General features: G+C 36.8%; 1 long non-coding RNA gene and 1 pseudogene across 2 annotated transcripts in view; one reads left to right on the top strand and one right to left on the bottom strand.

Moving 5' to 3' along the window:
• Positions 1–22,906, top strand: part of LOC147822513 (uncharacterized) — a 177,353-nt gene that overhangs the window by 27,722 nt on the left and 126,725 nt on the right. The gene's annotated exons all lie outside the window — the stretch shown is intronic.
• On the bottom strand, positions 9,790–11,219 carry LOC101722543 (transcription factor CP2-like protein 1 pseudogene; annotated as a pseudogene).

Here is a 22,906-nt window from a genome sequence, read left to right as displayed (position 1 = left end):
TGAAATGAAAGGTCATTTTCTCAGGTTTTTACTCACATTGAACTATTAGATGTATATTCTAATAAGCTACATTCAACTTTTTAAATACACTGTTTTTATTGGGTTCTTTCTCTCCTCCATTTCATTTACTGATCTGCATTTCTGTTTATGCCAGCATCCTCTAGTAATGCCACGACTTACTCAGCAAAATCCTGCCACTTCTGGCAACTGACCAAGCTTACACAATGTGCTTTCATATAAAAGCTTCGCTATTGTTATATGAACTATTTTGTTAGGGATTTTATAATGCTACCTTGTAAATAAATGAGTGAAAATTAGGATGCAATTTAAAATTAACTCGTAGAAAGTCATTATCATTCTGATCAGAAAAACAATAGGCTCTATATCATTTGAATAATATACTACTGGTAAAGACATGTCACTTATCCTGAGTCTTAACATGATTTTCATATTTGATCATAGTCTAATTATATTTAAAATAAATATTCACAAATCCCTTATGAAAATTTATGTCTTAAACTAAGGTATCATATACAAGCTTCCAAGTAATTTACTAAATAAAAAGACTACTGTCATTTAACTTAAAGTATTTGTAATGAGATGATTATTATGTATTTTGAGGGAAACACATTATTGGACGTTTAAAAATGGTTAATGAGAATTTGACATTTTTTTTTCTGGTACCGGAGATCAAACTCAGGACCTTACACTTGCAGGCAGGCACGGTGCTACTGAGCTAAATCCCCTGCCCAAGAATTTGACATTTTTTAACTGTGAAAATTCAAGTGTACTTATGTTTTATAATTCTTTCTAATAAAATACTGAGAACAAATTCTAATTGATATAAATATAAAAGTGAATCTTTTTTTAAAGCAGACTACCACTATGATATGAAGAGAGAACCCAAAATGCATGCTCCTTGATAAGTTTCATGTACTTTTGTATAGTGTTTGCTAAGCATAAAGTAAAAGTAGCTGAGTGACAATCACAGACTTTGACACTTTCTCCAAATGTTGATTTTGAAGACCCATGAATATATACAATAAATATTATATAGTGATTATTTTTCAGTGCAAAAATAAGTGGGACCCGCATTAGCATAAATCCAGAAATGTGCCTTTTGCCATTGGTGTATGCAGGCATGTGCACATACTCACACAGAGAGAGAACTTCTTGACAACTGAAAGAAATTCACCAGTGATCAGTCACTGATATCAGAAGTAAGAGGTAGCTAAGGTAGTGCTGGTAAATCCTTCCTCCTACACACTCTCTCTGACAACTTGAATGTGATCCCAGTACAATGAAAAAGGAAAAGAAGTAAATATATCAAACTATAATGGTAGTAAAATAAATACTTAGAGTGGCTCTGCCTCTTTGTCCCCTGGCTCTGCTGATCATGTTGTTGCTCCATTTCTATTAGCACGTATTATGTCTATCTGTAGCTTAGTTACTGTTTTGTCTTTGTTTTTGGTACCAGGGACCGAACTCAGGACCTTGCACTTGCAAGGCAGGCACCCTGCCACTGAGCTAAATCCCGGGCCCAGTCTGTAGTTTAAATCTAGCAAGTTGTATGGTGCTATGGACCTGAATATATTTACCTCTGTTTTAGAGCTAGCTTTATTGAAACAAACAATGTCCATGGTTAGAATATTAAAATTTGGATATGTTATTCACTAGCTTATAATACAAATGTATTTGGAATCTACCTATTAAACACCCAAATTCAGACATCAAGCAAATCTATTCCCTTTTTAAAAATTATACCTTTTATGTTAGAAAATATGAAAAAACATAATCAAGTAATTATGGAACCCATCAACACCAATGCTTTTCCATTATAGAATCTATAAGCTTAAATGTGGCTCCACCTGTTAGATTCATTTTAAAGTCTTTGCTAAGCCTCTTTTCCCACATTATGCAGTATGATTAAATAATTCGGTGAAAGTTTCTCTCTCTGATGGTTTTATTTCTTCCCTAAAAAGACATGGAAAAGCCTTGAAATAATTGTTAATTTCTACATTTGTTGTTCAGGTCAATGTATTGAATTTATGTATCTGAATAAAGTAAAAACAAGAAAATAGGAATGTATTGTATATCCTTCTCATTTTAATACATAACTATGCTGACTTAATATTCATCTTTCTTGTATGAAAAAGTACATACAGCAGTACTTTGGTTCATGAACGCTTTTGTTTGTGAACAGAAAAATTTTTAGTTTGCAAACTCTACATTGGGTGACAGGACAGCAGCCATCTTTCCTGCACGAACATAACTGTGGCCATATTTTCCAAAATGGTGAAAAAATTAAATATGTGAATTGAGATATCACTGTATTGGGTTTGATACAATTATAGGAAAATTGCTGATGTTTTATGGTTTACTTCAAAAACCAAATATGTTGTTTAGGAAATCAGTTCTTCCTGGGTTACATAAATGCTAATATGACTCCAACACAAATTTAAAATTAGAATAAAATGTCTACTACGATAAATTCATCATGCATTTCTTTCTTTTTTTTTTTTTTTGGTACTGGGGATCAAACTCGGGTCCTCGCACTTGAGCAGCAGGCGGTGAAACCACTGAGCTAAATCCCCAGCCCTCATCATGCATTTCACAACTTGGCAAATGTGGCTCCCCATTTTGCTACCACTTTGATCAAGAAATAGGCAATTACTTGGTTTACAGCCACATTAAATCCAAATTTCCTTTCCCTATTTCTGAGGGTCTCCATAACCAGATCTTCTTTTCTCTTTCCAACATTATCGATCTCCGCCTTATTTCAAAGTGTACTTTTTATATTAGATGCTAGACAAAGCTTTTTAAGACTAAAGAAGGCAAGCATTGTAAATTCTAATGAAACCTTTCCTGATCAAGAAGAACAATCTGCAGAATTAGATGAATAATTCCCATCCTCTAACACATGATAGCCTTCTGTTTCCAGTAGTTGATTCCTTTCCTATTTTCTAGAGTTTAGCCTTTCCTCATTAGACTTGTGGATTTTTTTCATTACTTCTTTTATTACCACCCTTGTTGACATCTATGACATTGTTTCCATTAAGAATGTGTCCCTCATTCAGGTCTTTCTGTTACTGACCAGTTATGTGTCTTGGTTTCCTAGTCCTTTCCTGTGTTCCAACTCAACCAGTCAAATTGGTTTCCTTATGGCCCCACTTCATACATGATACACATTCTAACCCAAAATGAATGCAACTTTTTGCTTGTACTAACCCTTATCCTACAATGACCTCAGTTAGTTCCAAATTATTCAATTCCTAGTCTTTGAAAACTAGTTCAATTTCTACCACCAGCATGAAACTGTCTGTAGCTTTTCTGGCCTCTAGCCTTTAGAAATGCTTCTCCTCTCTCCTATCTGGGTTCCTCTTACACATATAGTTTATATCTAAACCATTCATTCATTTCTCCTTTAAACAAGTATTTATTTGTTTTCCTATATTACAGACATTATTTTACAGTAGTGTTAAGTCTATGCCTTAGGATTTACAGTCTAGTGTAACAGATAGACTAATGATGACATGATGTAATAAAATTTATAGGGATAAACAAGAGCATGAAATGATGCATATAATAGGTTCTAAGTTGGATGAGGAAAGAAGTGAATATAGAAGCATGATGGTAGATATAATAGCACAGAGAACTGCTATAAAATATGGAGGAAGAGAGATGTAATCTAATTAGAGTTGTTAAGGAAGGCTTGTTGAGTGTCACGTGAATTTGGGACTTGAAAAAATAAAATGTACTTGATTAACATCAAACATTTATTTTTTGGTTTAATTTTTGAGACAGGGTCCTGATATGTAGTCCAGGCTGGCTTTGAACTCACTGTGCAGCCCAGGCTGGTCTCGAACTCACAGCACTCCTCCTGCCTCAGCCTCCTGAGTGCTGGGATTATAGGCATGGGTTACCACACCTGGTCTAATGTTGAACATTTTAAGATAACTATAGCAGTCACTATTATGTCCATTTCATATGTCAGAAAACTGAGGCTGAAAGAGGCTGAGGACCTTCCCATCCAAGGTCACAAAACTGGTAAATATCAGGTGAGACCTGAATTCAAGTTTTCAGATTCCCAAGTCCAGTGCTTATTTACTATATCACCCTTTAAGAAGTGTTTTAATTTTAGGCAACAGAGCACACATTATTTCAGGAAAATAATAAAAATAGATTACTCATTCCTGCTGTAATGATAACCTTGAATGTCTCTTGTAAACCATATGAAAATAAATGTTCTTGTTCTCCGACAAAAGCATAGAGGTCAAGGGACTAGAGAATCTCTGAGGTCAAGATTAAATAAAGTGAAAGTAAGAGGGCAATTGAAGAACAAAAATAAGATGGTGGTAAGAAAGTAGGATGAATCAACTGAAAATTTCAACAGTGGAGCAGTTTTAGATCATGATAGGCTCCAAGATGTGATCATGAACGTCCCTTAAGGTCAACATTAAATTTTCTTTAATTTCTTATGTGTTAATTTTTTAAAAATTAATTTTATTGATACATTTTTGATATACCTAATGATCACAGCCATCATAGAAAAGTTGAACCCATACATATATCTTGATTCATCTATTTTTCTCCATTCCCCTCTGCTCCCTTCAACCCTTCTTCTCCTCCTTATTTACAAAATCTTTATTTCTATTTTTTTCCTTCTATTCTATTTTTTCATTTTCACTTTCTTCCCTTTCCCCCTTTCATTCCCATTTCCCTTCCCATTTGAACATTTTCTTCCTACTTTCCAATATCTATCATCCGTTTTGGTCTTTATTTCCCTTTTGGTTTCTCACACAAGAGAAACAATGTGATATTTAAACATGTGTGTCCAATTTATTTCATTTAAAATTATGGTCTCAAAGTGAATCCATTTACCTAAAAATGTCTCCAGTTTATCCTTCTTTGTGGCAAAGAAGTATTCCATTGTATATAAAAACGACATTTTCTTTATCCATTCATCCATTGATGGGCATTTGGGCTGTTTCCAAGATTTAGCCATTACAAATTGTGCTGCTATAAACATGAGTGTGCATATATCACTGTGGTATGATGCTTTTAACTCTTTTGGGAAGATACCTAGAAGGCAAATAGCTGGGTCAAATGGAACCTCTAGTTTTAGTTTCTTGAGGAATCGTCATATTGATTTCCATAGTGGCTGTACCAATTTATACTCCCACTAACAATGGAAAAGAGTTCCTCTTTCCCCACGGTCTAACCAGCATTTGTTATTGTTTGCATTCTTTATGATAGTCATTCCTTCTGGAGTGAAATGAAATCTCAGTGTTTTTTTTTCTTCAGTGTTGTTTTAATTTGCATTTCTTGAATATCCTGTGATGTTGAACATCTTTTTCATAAACTTATTTGCTGTTTGTACTTCTTCATCTGAGAACTGTCTGTGCATTTCAGATGATCATTTTTGGATTAGGTCTTTAAAGTTAGGGAGTTTGATTCTTTTTAGTTCTTTAAATATTCTAGATATTAGTGCTTTGTCTAACTAATAGCTGGTAAAATTTTTTTCCCGTTCTGTGAGTTGTCTCTTCACTTTGTTGGTGACTTCTTTTGCTATGCAAAAGCTTTTAATATGATGAGATCCAAGTTGTTAATTCTTTGTAATATTTTCTGTGGGATTGGGGTTATGTTCATGAAGTCTCTGCCTACACCTGGGTCTTCAAAAGTTTTACCTACTCCATCTTTCATCAGACTGTTTCTGTTTTACTATTTAGATCTTTGATCCTTTTCAATTTTAGTTTAGTGGATGGTGAGAGATATGGGTCTAGTTTTAGTCTTCAGCATGTAGAAAGCTAATTTTCCCAGCACCATTTATTAAAGAGGCTATCTTTCTTCCAGTGAAGGTATTTGGCCTCTTTGTCAAAGATAAGGTGGCTGCATGTGTTTGCAGTTGTTTCTGCACCTTCAATTCTATTCCATTGATCCATCTGGGTTTTTTTTTTGCCAGTACCATGCTGTTTTTAGCTTTGTAACATAACTTCAAATTGGGGATTATGATGCACCCTGCCATGCCTTTGTTGCCCTGAATTGCTTTTGCTATTCTTGTTCTCTTCTGGTTCCAGATGAATTTTAGGATTGTTTTCTCAAATTCTGTGAGGTATGCTATTCATATTCTGATTGGGATTGCATTAAATCTCTAAAGCAGTTTTGGAAGTGTGGCCATTTTCACTATATTGGTTCTGATCATCCAAGAACAAGAGATATCCTTCTTGGAATATGATTTCCTGCTCTGGCTGGCCACTAGAATCACTTGGGAAGACTTAAATTTTTTAGGTAACAGACTTTAATTAGACTATCATTTGTAATTAAGAAGTTAAATTATCAGGTCATCACATTTTTTAGAATTAAAATTTAGCCCACCATCACTTGGTGTGGGAAGTGACATCACATAAATATAATGACTACAGACACCTTGAAGGGTTAATAGTAAGACCGAAGGTTTAGTCCTGATTCTCACTAATGGACTGTGTGATCTTTACCAAATTATTCCACTTGTATGTGGTTCAGTTTCCTAATAATTCAAAAAAAAAAGAAAAGAAAAGAAAAAGAAATTACATGTTGTGTCTTTCCCCTAGGACTAGAAACTGGTACTGAAACACACACCAAGAAATATTACAAAATATCAGAATGACATGACCAGTATTGTTGAGACAAATAGAGAAGGAAATAAGCTGAGCATGCTGGTGCATGCCTGTAAATCCAGCATTCTGGAGGATGAGGCAGGAGGATTGCAAGGTGAGCCAAGCCTGGGAATCTTAGCAAATGTTAGTGAGATACTATCTTAAAATTTTAAAAAGGGGTGCGGATGTAACTCAGTGCAAGGGTTCAATACCCAGAACTGATGGGTGTATGTGAATGGGGGAGGGACAGTAAGAGTAAAATAATAAAGCAGTTACAAAAGTGGTAGAACCAAACAGATACTAAAAGGAAAAAAAGTGAGTCTACCAAATGTAGCTTTATGTCCCATAAAGGAAGATCCAGCAAGAATCAGGGACCTTTAGCAAGGTGCCAAGAAAATTCCATGAAGAAGAAGCAGTCTTTTCAATAATTAGTTGTGGGACAAGTAAATATCCACAAGAAAATGAATGATGTTGGACCCTTATTCCAAATTATTTACACAAATTAAATGAATCAAAGACCATTGTGTGAACTAAAACTATACAAATTCTTAGAAGAAAACATAGGCATAGATATTCCTGACCTTGGATTAAGCAATTGTTTCTTAGATATGGCACCAAAAGCACAAGCAGCACAAGAAAAAATAGGTATATTGAACATTATCCAAATTAAAAACTTTTATGCTTCAAAGGACACCATTATGAAAGTGAAGACAACCCACAGAATGGAGAAAAATTTTGCAAATCGTATAAGGACACACATACAGAATATACCAATACCTCATTCAAATTAATAATAAAAAAGACACAATTTTTAAAATGGGTGAATGATCTGAATAGATATTTTTCCAAAGAAGATATACAAATATCTAATAAACACATGAAAAAAGTGCTCAACATCATTAGTCATTAGGGAAATGCAAGTCAAAACCATAATGAGATGCCATTTCACACCTGTTAAGGTGCTATAATAAAAAAGACAAAGATAAAGCAAGTTTTACAGAGGATGTGGAGAAGCTAGAACCTTCATACACTGCTGGCGGGAATGTAAAATGGTACAGCTGCTGTGGAGAAAAAGCCTGGCAGTTCCTCAAAAATATAAACAGAGTTACTACTGTGATCTAACAATTCTCCTCTTATGTATATTTCCATAAAAAATGAAAACATATCCACACAAAAATGTGTACAAATGTGTTCATACCAATATTATTCATAACAGTCAAAAAGTTGAAATATTCTAATGTCCAGCAACTGAAATGGTACATCCATACACTAAAATATTATTTGAAAATAAAAATGAGTGAAATACTGATTCATGCTCAACATGGATGGCCCTAGAAAACATTATGCTAAATGAAGGGAGCCAGTCACGAAAGATTATAATATGATTCCATCTATATGGAATGTCCATAATAGGTAAATTTATACAGAAAGTATATTTCATGGTTTTCTAGGTCTTGGGAAGTTGGGAGAAAATGAGGGAGTGATAGCCAAAAGGTACTGTGTTTCTTTTTGGGTGATGCAATTGATTATGATTGTATGTATTTACTAAAAACCACAGAATTATACATGATAAATGGGTAAACTATAGCTGTTAACTCTCTCCCATCTTGCCCCCTAAAAAGGAAAAAGGAATCATGACTCTTTCTTCATTCTGTAGGAACACCATGACTATTATTCCAACATAATGATTAATAAAGCTTTCACACTCAGCAGTGTCCTAGTTTGTACAACAAGTCTATATCATTACTCTAGTACTGTGTGATATCATGCAGGGGGCCTTGGCCCTCTAGGCCTGAGTTTCCCCATCTGTAAAACAAGATCTACCTAGTTCTGGTGATCTTTGAGCCTACCACTATATTTCAAAAAAACTCAATTTCAAAAGGTGTAAAATCCTATTCAGGTGGTCACAGAGTTCATCATGGCTTGGAAGATGAACTTAAATTAACAAAGAGCTGAAGCCCTGGGCTACTATAGGTGCCAGGATCCTAGGAACCAGAGGCAAGACAAAGACTAATTCTTGATTCTACCACAGTTACTGATATCAATTTTCCCATAGTTAAAGAAGGCGATCCAGCCATTCCAATGCAGACAATATACCTTAAAATATCCCCTATAAAAGTGAAAAAAGATAAAACTTAAGTGAGAGGTCTCCAAGAAAAATACAGTATTGCTAAGAAACTGCCAAATTAGCACACTGGTTAACCAAGGTCTTCTTTAAGTGGTAATTTTTAAAGCCATCCTAAAAGATCTAATATTATTATGGTTGAGGTCATCTGATAATACAATGGAATGCTAGAGCTTATCCATGGTTGCTTAGGAAATAAAATTATACTGAAATAGCTCAAGGGGGAATCATGTTGTTCTCATCATCTCTTCTCTATTCATGAGGATATACCTGAAAATAGTCTTTCTATTCCCACTTCGCCTCCAGAATGCTGGTCAGGACTCAGATTTAGCATCTATGAGACAGAGCATACACATATATTGTGATGCCTGTTGTACCAGTACAGGGATATGAACATTTCTCTGGGTTTTGCACAAACAGATCCTTAGAAACAAGATGAAGGTAAAAGAGGTAGAAGGCACAGAATAAATTCACTCCCGTGAATACATCTAAGAACACAGAAGACAGATGCTCACCAAGGTCACTGAGAAGATAAACAAAACTCAAAACAGGAGAATGAGGCCAAACTACCCTCATCAAGTCAGGAATGCTGGCCATGAAGCCGGCTATCATAGAAGGAGGTGGAAGCATGAGGTAAGACAGAGCTTTCTCTGGAGGCAGGAGAGTAGTCAGAAAGGAACCAATACAGGAAGCATCAAGATATACAAAGATCCTCCAACTAAGGGGCATGGGGTTTTAGAAAAGACAGCCTCACTCTTAGCTTCTTTAGAATTTCAAGATTGGGAAAAAAGAACAAAGAACCATACAGAAGCTGGGGTCCAAGAGGAAGGGAGAGAGGAGTTGTTGGCTTTCTGCATGCTAGACCTTGTGTCCACAGGTTTCTGCCAGTTGATGGTCTGTAGCTTTCATTAAGTGGGCAGGGCCTCTTCTAGACTCAGCTTGTCAAGTAAGACTACAATTTACAGTGGTGCAAATTCTACATCTGAAGAGGTCTGCGGGGTCTTGGGTAGGTGCATGTCGTACCTCTGCTCAGAGTCTGCATTCCAGGATGATGTGGTAGCTATCTTACTCTCAGCTTTTAATGTGCTGAGGATGAAACAAGTTTCACTGCAGCAATTTTGCAGCATCTTGTTCCACACCACTAGATAGATGTCCATGTCCATGGGGCTCTGGTAGCAGACTTGGTGAATGTGTTGGCAGGAGATGTGATACAAGTTGGCAATCTTCTCAATTAACAAGGTAGTTCACTTTTCTAAGAAGATGGGATGGCACACACATAGGCTGCTGTTTCTACTTTCCTCCTATTTAAGCTGTGGTGATGCTCAGTTCTGTTCCAGCTCCTGACAGAGGTATGTGGTTATCTTTGTTCTCACATTTCTGTCTTTGATGTTATTTACAAACCAGATTCTACTTCAGAGTCATATATCTGGACCAAATCATCTTGATATATCTTCAGTAAATTGGTACTCAAAAAGCTGGCATGAGCTGGTGGAACTGTGAGAATCTGGTATGCTGGAGCCATTGCTGGGCATCTTGGATTGAGGTTGACAGGAGCAGGAGATCACTGCCCATGGGCAGAGCCTTTACTGTGTAGGTCTAAAAGCTGTTGCTTTTGCTGCCAGGGCCAAAGCTATTTGGAGTCACTGTAGTTTGGGAATGGGGCACTGTTCACATGGTAGGCCACATCAGGCCATAGAGAGTACTCCATGAGGATGGTGGTTTCATAGGATGATTGTTATTTCTTCTCTTGGGTGCTTCTTTTTTCTATATTCTCCCAGTCAGTGCTCTGTTTCCAGTTGGCTCTCTTTGGCTTGAACACCTTGATCTGGAATCTGGCTGAGTGTAAGCACTCCTTTCAACTTCCCATTCTTGTTATATGTAAATGGGTCCATCTGCATTCAAAACTGCACCCTCCATAACCTGGTGCTTCATCCTGGCAAATTCTTCACTGATAAGTGCACCTGAAAGAATGTAGTGTGACTCTGCAGAAGCACGCAAAATTGCAACTGTCTTTAGCTGGATTGGACTGGTCCTGGGCTCCAAGGTACCAACAGACTATGGAATATCAATGTCCAGGGTTTGATCTCTGGGTTAGCTCCACAACCACCCCCACGGTTTCTGGTGTTCTCTGTTCAGCAGCCAGTAGTTATGGAACACCATGTGGGTGATAGATTTGACACATTTTTTGTTCAGATCTTCAATGTCTCCAAGTTTCTGGTTTTCCAGCAGTCAGATTTCATAAGACTGATTGTGTTTGAGCTAAATTAGAATCTCTTTCTTCATGTTACTTTGTGGCTAGGGACATGGAGGCAAACAATAAGTACTTCAGAGAAACATGTGTGCCTCATTGAGGGCTGGGGCTCCTCTAGCTTGATGATGGGCAGAATAAGCGCATCACAAAAGTAGCTGCTGGAGTTGTGCTGGTTCTAGTGCTCTGGCTGCGTGTGCCAGGACAACATGGCTGGAGCTCTCATCATGCTGATTAAGGGTGGCAGTGAGCCAAGTTACTGGCTGTGCTGACTTCTTCAGATCATCTGAAAGCTGTGCTCCCATTCCCAGGAAGACTTCATAAAGTACTGATGCCTATTCACATTATTTTTGGCTGGGATCTGAGCATTAATACTTGTTGAAAGTCTAATAGTTTTAATGTGTGGCTGCCAATGTGTGAAAAAACTACTCTAGTTCTTTAATGAAGTGGTGTCTTTATCTTTGAACCTGTATCACTGGCTGGGTTCCAATTTCTGTTGCTCAAACTCTCCGATACCAAGTTCAGTATAGCACATATAAGTAGATATACATCAAATATTGATGCTTCTCTTCCTTACTATAGAAAGTGTATGACTAGCCATTTCATTCCCTCTCTTTTGCATGTAGGTATGAGCAAAAGGGAGGTCTATCACTGACAGCCAATGTGGTTAAGAAGAATATATATCATCTTTGCCTCATTTACCTCTTGTGGTGACCACTGAAACCATGTACTAAAAATAGCTGGTAAGGTGGAAGGAACCTGGGTCCTTGAATCATGAAATGGAAGGTCTCTATTAGTTACTTTTCTCTCATTTCTGAGACAAAATACCCAACACCCAAAGTTAAAGGGCAAAGGGTTGTTTAGCTCATAGTTTGTAAGGACTTCAGTCCATAATCAGCTGGCTCCAATGCAGAGTGGCACATGGCAGAGGGGCAACAGTTCATGGCAGACTGAAGGAAGCAAAGCAAGAAAGGACCTTAGCAGCATCTTTCCTCCCCTTTTATCTTATCCAGACTACCGGCATTAGAGTGGTGCCAAAGCAATCAGTGGACTGATTTAGTAATCACACACCCTTAATCCCAGCATTACACACTAGATTCAACTACCTCTGAAAAAGCCCTATGACTGCATGAGGCTTTGTGGGGACATCTAGACACAAACCATAACATTTCTACCCTGGCCTCTCAAAGACTCATGCAAATTCCTTTATGCAAAACGTATTTAGTCCATCTCTAAGAGTTGCAAAAGTCATAACATTTTCAGTATTGTTGCAAATTCCAAGTCCAAAGTCTCCTCTGAGATTTAAGGCAAACTCTTTGCTATAAGCCCCTGTACAAATGAAAAGAAAGTTAAACACTTCCAACATTCAATGGCACAGGGTAGACATTTTCATTCCAAAAGTTACAAACAGGGGGATACAAAGGAATAGGATCAAAGCAAGACCAAAAGCTAGTAGGGCAAACATTAAATCCCACAGTTCCACTTCCAGCATCCCCAGCAATCTGTGGGAAGTTGTGAACTCTAAAGGGCTTGAGTGGCTTTGCCCCTACAGCACTTCTGGTGTTTGTAGCTTCCATGGCTTCTCTCCTGGACTGGTTTTGCTCCCTCCTTACAGGTTTCCTCAGATGATCCATGTTCCCAGCTTCTCTAAACTTCTGAGGTCTCCATGGCACCTTTGGCTTCACACTCACAGCTTTACACTGCCCTCTCAGGGGCACAGTGCCTGGCTTCCAAGGCCTTCTGAAATCTGGGTGGAAGCTTTCCTGACCCCACAACTCTTGCATTCTACATGCATCTAAAACCAGCACCATATGGATGATGCCAAGGTCTGCTGCCACCTGGTGCAGTAGCTAGGCTTCCTTCTTTCTTGGCTGTAGGGGTTGAGTGCCTATGAACCATATCCTGAGGAACAACTTTCCTAGCCCACCAACATTCTGGAAAATGGTGCTCTGGGGCTCTTTTATCAAAGCAAAGTCTTTCACTTTTGCAATTTTGAGGCTGCAAAGAATGGAGTCCTGCTGCTTCTTGTGATGCCCTCAAGCCATCTTTTCTATTCTTTTGTTCCTTCTCAGTATATCAAGATTTCTGCTCTATCTTTACAGGCCACAACTTTGCTGGAGCTTCCTTTCTGGCCAAACTCAAAATGTTTTAAATCATTCTACTGGGCTCTTTGATCTTGATTCTCATCATAAGTCTGTCTAAAAGCCCCCAACAGTAGCTATACCACCACCTCAAAATTAGGTTTCCTTAAAGTTTCTTCTGCCAGATTAAGTAGTCTGCCACCCCTAATTTCAGGCTCAGGCAAGGTCTCTGGACACAAGCAAAATGCAGACAAACTTTCTGCCAAGGCATAAAACACATCATCTGGAGTCCAGCAGCCAGTGCAGTCCTCCTTCCCAGCAGAAACCTCCTGAGCCTGGTCTTTACTGGATTTCTGGTCTTCTAAGCTCTGATTAGAATCTCCCATACATACAGTACAGCCTAAGGTGTTCCAGCTCTACTTCTTCAGCCAGCAACTCCAAATCTTTCTAACTCTTCCCCTTCCCACGAGCCAGTTCCAAAGGCTCTTGAGCCACATAGCCAGGAAATGTCACAGCAATGACACCACTTCTCTGATACCAAATTCTGTGTTAGTTACTTGCTCTCTTTGATGAGACAAAATACCCAACACTCAAAGTTAAAGGGGGAAAAGGTTATTTAGCTCACAGTTTGTAAAGTCTTCAGTCCATAATCAGCTGACTCCAACACAGGATGGCACATGGCAGAGGGGCAGCAGTTCATGGCAGAACAAAAGTACCAAAGCAACAAGAGACCTTAACAGCATCTCTCTGCCCCTTTTATCTTATGTAAACTACTGGGATTAGGGTGGTGCCAAATCAATCAGTGGACTGATGTAGTAATCACACACTCTTAATTTCAGCATCACACACTCTAGATTCAGCTACCTCTGAAAAAGTCCTATGACTGCATGAGGCTTTGGGAGAACATCTAGACACAAACCACAACAGTCTCCCACACAGTACTGCCTTGAACTGTTGCAGATGTTGCTACTGCTTTCTTATCCATTATCCACTCTCCCTTTCATTCTTACAAACAGAAATTTTATACCCATGATGGTGAACCTTTTAGGGCTGTCAATGATACAAATAGCCAGTTGTGGCATGTGTGCCATATGTTTGCAACCAGTGTTATATATTTGGGGATGGCAATGTGTCAAGACAAAAACTTATATATCATGGTCTCTGTATTGGTTAGGGCTATCTGGAGTGATTTATTAGGTTTACAGGATCAGAGGTGGGACAGTCCACCATGGCCACCTGCATGTTGGAGATCCAAAGTATCTAGCAGCTGCTCCATTCAAGAAGCTGAAATCTACAGAACAAGAAATATCAAAGATGCAGCACCATTGCAAGACTGAAGTCCTGAAAGCTCCCTGGAAAGTTACTGGTATGAGCCCATGTTGAAAGGCTGAAGAAACCGATATCCACAGGTGATGACAGTAGTAAAAGATCCACCTGCTTAAATTGAATGGATCTTTTCAAAAGCAGCATGACTTCCTCCTTATCTTTTCATTCCATCCAGACAGCAAGTTTATTGGAATGGTGGCACCCACAATACGGATGAATAGTCGTTTCTGGAAGCCATCCCCCACATTCACCCAGAAGTGTGCTTTACTAATCTGCTAGATGTCTCTTAATCCAGTCAAAATGACAAGATTAATGGTCATGGTATTTTATAGACAGGAATGCTAAAAGAAGACATGTAGATGAAAACAGTCAGAACTTCTGGGAAGAATTTTAAAGGGTTTCCTGTGTCTTTCTTCATTTTCTCTTCTTCTATGAAGGCAGATGCAATAGTTGGAGTTTTAATAACCATTATGTAACATTCAGATGAGGGTCACATATTCTAGGGATGATGATTGAAGACAGTAAGAGAGACTGGTTCTCTAATGACACTTATAGTTGCCATATTAGCCCTGGTGTAAAAACCACTAGATATTTTATTACATTAAAAATAAATCTCATGTAAGCCAATATTTTCAGGCCTCTAATACTAAGAGAAGAATATAATTTCTAATTCATATTTTCTTAATGTCACACTTTTAGGGATCTTATCTATTGTTGCCCTCTAGCTCTTCCTGACACTACCCGTCCATCTATCTTCACTACTTTCTGCAGCTTGCTGTTTGGATCTTTCTTATTTCCTCATGAATCAATCTTGTCTCTTGATCCTTGGTCAACATCAGTTTGATCTGTCTTGCCTTCGACAGAAGTCTATCACATTTGATCTAGGTTACAGTGAGTATATGACAATTACTTTAAGGAAGACCATAAAATGCTTCCCAACTAATGTAAATTCAACAACTTAATTCTCTCAGGATATTTTCTATGTCCACTTTTTTCAATACCAACTTTAGATGGCCTTGCCATTTCCATTTTCAGGTGAAAGTGAAAAACCTACTAGTATATAAATTATACGATGGATAGCACCCTGTGAAATCCATCATTCAAGGGATAAAGGAGATTGGATAGTGTGACCTATGATTTATAGGTAGGAAGACACCACTTATCATCTGTAGGAAGATCTGTTACACTTACTGGCTGTGCTTATACTGTGTAGTATATTGTTTTCCACATAGGTAAAATTTCACATTCCTATTAGAGTTGGTTATTTCCTTTGTATATCCATGAAGTAGGGAAACAATAAAAGATGCTCACAAGGTAACTCATGGACAAGTAGCTTTTGTTCTCAATCTGGGGGGAAGAGAGTGAAAATGTGAACTAGTAGTGCACAGCATGGTCTGGTTGTTTGAAGACTGTTACTTGACAAAAGCAGAGGTGAAGGGAAAAGAAATATAAATAGCAGGAAAGTCTCTCCCACCAGTCTGCTGGTGGCTCTATGGCTTCCAATTTGCCAATTACCACCCTGAGAAAATCAGCTGAAGATGGGTAGATTTGTGTATTTGTTATTTCAAAAAAAGTAGCAATATCTACTGAAAAGTCTGATCAATAATGCTGAATATGTTTTTCTAGGGTAGGTATATTTCCAAAAGGGTACTGAAGTTCCTGTGCCTGGAAGAAACTAAAGTTTTGCTGTGATATTGTAACTTCTTATATTGAGCTGATTAAAATGAACTAGTCCATGCAATAGGGTCCATATGTTGAAAATCAATCAATACTTAAGTATCTTCACTTGATTGCTCTTTTTATTTCCTTTTCATTACTTTTTTATGCTAGCATGTCCGCTAGTTCCTCAAATGTCTTAATTTATGGTTATTTAAAAATCTGATAAAAAGAGAATAGTTTGGAGAAAATTTGTAAACATTTGTACATACACAACAAAGTAAAGTTCTGGGCAAATGAAAATCACAAATCCTTTATTTGTCCTTAGACCACTTTAATCATTAGCTTTATCCTCTTTAATCATCGAATTGTTTTGTTCTTTCAAAAACTGTCAGTTGGACTGGTGGTATAGCTCAAAGGTAGAGTATGTGCCTCGCATGCATACGGCCCTGGATTGAATCTACAGCATTATAAAACCAAACAAAAAACAAAAAAGCAAAACAAAATTTCCAGTAAATGGACAAACTAATTATTATGTTGTTTAGTCTGCACACTATTGCCCAATCATTTCTCTGAGATACGGTGGCAAATATACACTTAGTGTGTTGAGATGCTCTGAATCCCCTATATCTCTTCTGCCCATCTTTGACCCTCAAAAGGAGATAGTGACAGGTAGAGCATTACTTATACAAGGTATCAATTTTCCCTTTCCTGCATGTAATATTTTTGACAAAACAACTCTTCAGTGACTTAGAGAGGCCTTATGCACTGTCATGGCATTCCACATAACATTGCTTCTGACCAAGAAATGTACTTCACAGCAAAGAAGTGTAGCAAAGGACTTATGCTCATAAAATTCACCAGTCAGTCTTGGCATGTTCTCCTGTATCCATAAATATCTAGATTGGGAAAATAGAGGAATGATTTTTTTCAGTTTTTATTTTCTTATAAGTATATATTTGCAGTACATAATAATTATGTTACTCCTGGATGGTTGGTACATGTCTATAATATATCTTAATTTTAAAAATAATTTCTTTCCCCTCTCCTCCCTCCATCTCTTGATACCCTACCCTTTTGCAAAAGATCTAACTCTTTTTTTCTATTATCTGTCTTTTATTTTGTTCTTCATTTATACTTTGGGTTTATCATATAAGAGAAACAATGCAGCATTTAAGCTTGTGTGTCTATTTATTTTAGTTAATATTATGCTAACAAAGTGCATCCATTTTCCTACAAATGACTCAAATTTATCCTTCTTTATGACAGAGTAGTATTCCATTATGTATAGATATTACATTTTCTTAATTCATCTGTTAATGGGCATATAGGCTGCTTCCAAGATTTAACTATCATGAATTGTGCTGCTAGAAACATGGGTATGCATGCTTCACTGTAATATGATGTCCTTAACTCTTTTGGGAAGATAGAAGGAGAGTAGCGGAGTCAAGTAGGTTTTCTATTTTCAGCTTTTTAAGGAACATATGTATTAATTGTCATACTGATTGTATTAGTTCATATTTCCCCCCAAACAATGTAGAATGATTCCTTTTTTCTTGCAGCCTGGCCAGCATTTGCTTTTTTTTTTTCTTTAATTCTTGGTGATAGCCACTCTTTCTGGAGTAAAGTAGAATATCAGTGTTGGTTTAATTTGCATTTCTCTAATGGCCACAGATGTTTAACATTTTTTCATGTATTTATTGGCCATTTGTACTTCTTTTGAGAAGTGTTTGTTTACTGCAAATGCCCATTTTTTTTTGATTGGGTATTTTATTATAGGACATCTAGTTTTTTTTCTGAATTTGTTATATCTTCTAGATAGGAGTCTTCTGTCCAAGGTATAGCTTACAAACTTTTTCCTATTTTGTATGTTGTCACTTCACTCTGTTGGTTGTTTCTTTTGCTGTGCAGGAGATTTTAAATTTGATATGATCCCATTTGTTGATTCTTGGATCCATTTGCTATGCAATTGGATTTCTGTGCAGAAAGTCCTTTCCTATACTTATGTCTTCCAGAGTTTTACCTATTTTATCTTCTGGTAGATTGAGGGTTTCTGTTTTAAAATGTAGATCTTTGATGTACTTTGATTTTAGTTTAGGACATGGTGAGAGACATGGTTCTAAATTCAGCCTTCTACATGTAGATAGCCAGTTTTCCCAGCACCATTTGTTAAAGAGGTGATCTTTCCTCTAGTGTTTATTTTTGGCCTCTTTGTCAAAGATCAGATATTTTAATGTTCCTGGACTTGCTTCTGCATCTTCAAACTGTTTCCTTGATCCACACCTGTTTTATTGCCAATAACATGATGTTTTTAACCACTATAGCTTTGAAATATAACTTGAAGTATGGGAATGTGATGCCTATTGCTCTTGTTGCCCAGGAATGCTTTCAGTATTTTGGGTCTCTTCTGATTCCTTATGAATTGTAGGGATATCTTTTCTTATTCTGTGAGGAATGTTAGTAGTATTTTGAGTAGGATTGTGTTAAACCTGTATATCAGCTTTGGAAGTCTGGTCTTTCTAACAATATTGGTTCTGCCTCTCCAGGAACAGGGAGTATATTTCCTTTTTCTATGTTTGTTGTTTTATTTTCATTTTTTATTAGTAAATGTTCATAGTACATAATGCTTACATTTGTTGCAGAGAGTTAATTTATGTACATAACACATCTTAAATTCTTCCTTTGTTCCCTACCTCTTCCAATCTTCCCTGCTCCTTCTAAATCTTGGTCATTTTAGCATTTGCAAAAGCTGTATTTTCACCTCTTCCCCTTCAATTTTTTTTCCATCCCCTTTTCTCCTCTCTCTTGCCCCTTCATCACTTGCTCCTCTTCCCAATTGAAAAGATCTCCCTACTTTCATCTAACTTTTATTTTGCACTTTATACTTTCAGCTTCACATTAAAGAGAAACCACAATATTTAAGCTTGTGTCTGATTAATTTCACTCAATATTATGGTCTCAATGTATATCCACTTACCTATGGATACCTCAAATTTGTACTTATTTATGGCAGTGTAGTACTCTACTATGTATAAATACAACATTTCATTTATTCATGTGTTGATGGGTATATAAGCCATTTCCAAGATTTAGCTATTATAAATTGTGCTGATGTAAACACAGGTAAGCATGTAACACTGTAACATGATGACTTAGCTTTTTAAGAAAGATACCTTAAAAAAGGAATTATTGAGTCAAATGGAATGTCTATTTTTAGCTTTTTGAGGAATCTCCATACCGACTTTCATAGTTGTTGTACTAGTTCACATTCCTCCCCAAAATATAGTAAGGTTCTTTTTCCCCACAGCCTCACCAGCCTTTGTCATAATTTCATTTCTAGATAATGCCATTCTTTCTGGAATAAGATGGTATTGGAGAGCTCTTTTAATTTGAATTTCTCTGGTGGTCAGTGATTTGAACAATTTTTTCTTCTGTTGGTTGACCATTTGTACTTCTTCTGAGATGTGCCTATTCATTGCATTTTTTGATTGGGTCATTTATTTTGGGGGATCTAATTATTTTGTGTTCTTTATATATTCTAGATATTAGTTATGTCTGGGGAATAGCTGGCAAATTTATTTCCATTCTGTAGGTTGTCTTTTCACTCTGTTGATTGTTTCCTTTGTTGTGCAAAAACTTTTTAATTTGATGTGATTCCATTTATTAATTCTTGGTACTATGTCCAATTCAATCAGGTTTCTATTTAGAAAATCTTTGTCTAAGCCTATGACTTCAAGGGTTTTACCTATTTTATCATCCAACAGATTATATGTTTCTGTTTTAAGATTTAGATTTGAGATCCATTTTTATTTTAATTCAGTACATAGGAGATATATGGGCCTAGATTCAACCTTCTACTTAGTCAGTTTCCCTAAAATCATTTATTAAAGAGACTTTCCTCCAGTTTATGTTTTTGGAACCTTTGTTGAATTCAAATGGCTGAATTTGCCCAGGTTCTGTTTCTTGTATTCTATTCCATTCATCCACATATCTCTTATCTTGCTAGTACCATGCTGTTTTCATCATTGCAGCTTTGTAATATACTTTAAAATCTGAGATTGTGATGCCTCCTGCTTTGTTTTTGATACCCAAGATTGCTTTTACTATTCTGCATTTCTCCTGGTTCCATATGAATTTTAGAATTGCTTTCTCTAGATCTGTGAGGAATGCTATTGACATTTTGATTTGGAATATATTAAGTCTATATATCAGTTTTGGAATTATGGCCATTTTGACTATATTAGTCTGCCTATCCAATACCATGATATCTTTTCATTTTTTGATGTCTTCTTCAATTTCCTTTTTAGAGTGATGCAATTTTTATTGTGGAGATCTTTCAGTTCCTTGGTTATGTTATTTCTTAAGTATTTAATTTTTCTTGATGCTAATGTGAATCATATTTTTTTAAATTCTTTCTCAGTGAGTTCATTATTAGGTATAGGAATGCTATTGAACTTTGTGTGTTGGCTGTACATTCTGCTGCATTGCTGAATTCAGTTATTAATTCCAGGAGTCTTTTGGTGGAATTTTTGAGACTTCTCATCTGCAAATAATGATAGTAGATTTCTTCCTTTCCTATTCCCATTCTTTTTTATTTCTTTTTGTCTCACTTCTCTGGCTAATGATTAAAAGACTATGTTGAACAGAAGTGGTGATAATGGACATTATTGATTTATTCCTATTTTTAGAGGGAAGACTTTCAGTTTTTCCTCATTTAACATGATGGTGGGAGCAGGTTTATCGTAAATGGCTTTTATCAGATCGGAAAACTTCCTTCCATACCTATTTTCTTCAGAGTTCTTTTATCATGAAAGGATGTTGGATTTTGTCAAAGGCTTTTTGGCATCTATTAAAATGATAATGGGATTTCAGTCCTTGCAACGGTTTACATGATGGATTACATTTATTGATTTGTCTGTATTATATCATATTTGTATCCCTGGGATGAAGCCTACTTGGTCATGATATATGATCTTTTTTGATCATTTGCTGCATTCTGTTTGTCAATATCTTATTAAGGATTTTGACATCTCTGTTTATTTGTTTTTTTTTAATTTTTATTTTATTTTTGTATTAAATTCTTTTATTGGTACATTGTAGGTATACAACACAATTACATTTCTCATTGGGAATTGTACCTTTATATAATGCATCTTGGTTCTTAGCTTTTCCCCATTCCTAGCCCTCCCTTCATGCCCTCCACCCTTCCCTATTTACAAAGACTTTATTTCCATTTTGTCCATTTCTCAGCATTTTTTCCTTTCCCTTCTTTCCTTTCCCCTGCCCCTCCCACTACCCCTACTCCTTTGGACCTTTTCTTCCTATTTTGCATTATCGATGATTCATTCTAATCATTGGTACATTTTAGGTATACAATATAATGACGTTCATCATTGGAAATTTGCACCTTTACATAGTCTCTCTTGGTTCTTGTTTTTCACCTTTGCCCAGCCCTCCCTTCAACCCCTCCAGCCCCCCCTATTTACAAAGATTTTATTAATATTTTTCCATTTTCTCATATTAATCCCATTCCCTTCTATCCTTTCCCTTAGCCCTCCCACTTCCTTCCCCTTTGCCCCTTTTCTTCCTATTTCACATTACCTATTATACATTTAGTCCTTATTTACACTTTCAGTTTCTCACACCAGAGAAACTATTCGGTATTTACACATCTGTGTCCTATTTATTTTACTTAAGAGTATTGCCTCAATGTGCATCTACTTAGCTATAAATGTCTCTAATTTCTCATTTTTTATGGCTGAATAGTACTCCATTTTATAAAAAACCACATTTTCTTTATCCAGTCTCCAGTTGATGGTCATTTGGGCTGTTTCCAAGTTTAAGCTATCACAAACCGGGCTGCTATGAACATGGGCACACATATATCACTGTGGTATGATTCTTTTAATTCTTTGGGGAAGATCCCCAGCAGTGGAATAGCAGGGTCAAATGGGACTTCCAGTCCTAGTTCTTTGAGGTATCTCCCTACTGATTTCCACAGTGCTTGCACCAGTCTACACTCCCACCAGCAGTGGAGCAGTGTTCCTCTTTCCCCACAGCCCTGCCAGTATTTGTTATTGGTTGATTTCATGATAGCAGCCATTCTTTCTGGAGTGAGGTGGAATCTCAGCCTTACTTTCATTGGCATCTCTCAAATGACCAGTGATGTTGAACATTTTTTCATGTATTTATTTGCTATTTCTACTTCTTTGTCTGAGAGATGTCTATTCATTTCAGATGCCCATTTTTGGAATGGGTTTTAAATTTAGGAGGTCTGATCTTTTTAAGTTCTTTATAGATTCAAGATAGTAGACCTTTGTCTGAGGAAGAGCAGGTGAACATTTTTTCCCACATCGTGGATTGTCTCTTCACACTGCTGGTGGCTTCTCTTGAGGTGCAGAAGCCTTTTAATAAGAAGAGATCCCACTTGTTGATTGTTTGTGCTAGTTCACAGGCAACTGAGGTTTTGTTCATAAAATCTTTTCCTACACCGATGTCTTCAAGGGTTCTACCTAACCTCTGTTCCAACTGGTTCAAAGTTTCTATTTTAATATTTAGACCTTTAATCCATTTTGATTTTAGTTTAGTGCATGGTGAGAGATATAGGTCTAGTATTAATCTTTGGCAAGTTGAAGCCCAATTTTTCCAGCACCATTTATTAAAGAGGCTATCTTTCCTCCAGTGAGGGTGTTTGGCTCCTTTATTGAAGAAGAGATGGCTGAGTGTGTCTGGCATTGTTTCTGCATCTTCTAATCTGTTCCACTGGTCCTCAAGTCTGTTTCTTTGCCAGTACCATGCTGTTTTTATCACAATACCTTTGTAGTATAGTTGCAGG

The sequence above is a fragment of the Heterocephalus glaber genome, unplaced genomic scaffold, assembly GCF_053883595.1.
Source record: "Heterocephalus glaber isolate CG9 unplaced genomic scaffold, H.glaber_assembly_v1.0 deba00001613, whole genome shotgun sequence".
In the NCBI taxonomy this organism is placed as follows: Eukaryota; Metazoa; Chordata; class Mammalia; order Rodentia; family Bathyergidae; genus Heterocephalus; species Heterocephalus glaber.
Note: the sequence above shows the minus strand (reverse complement) of the source record. Positions and strands in the feature narration are given on the sequence as shown.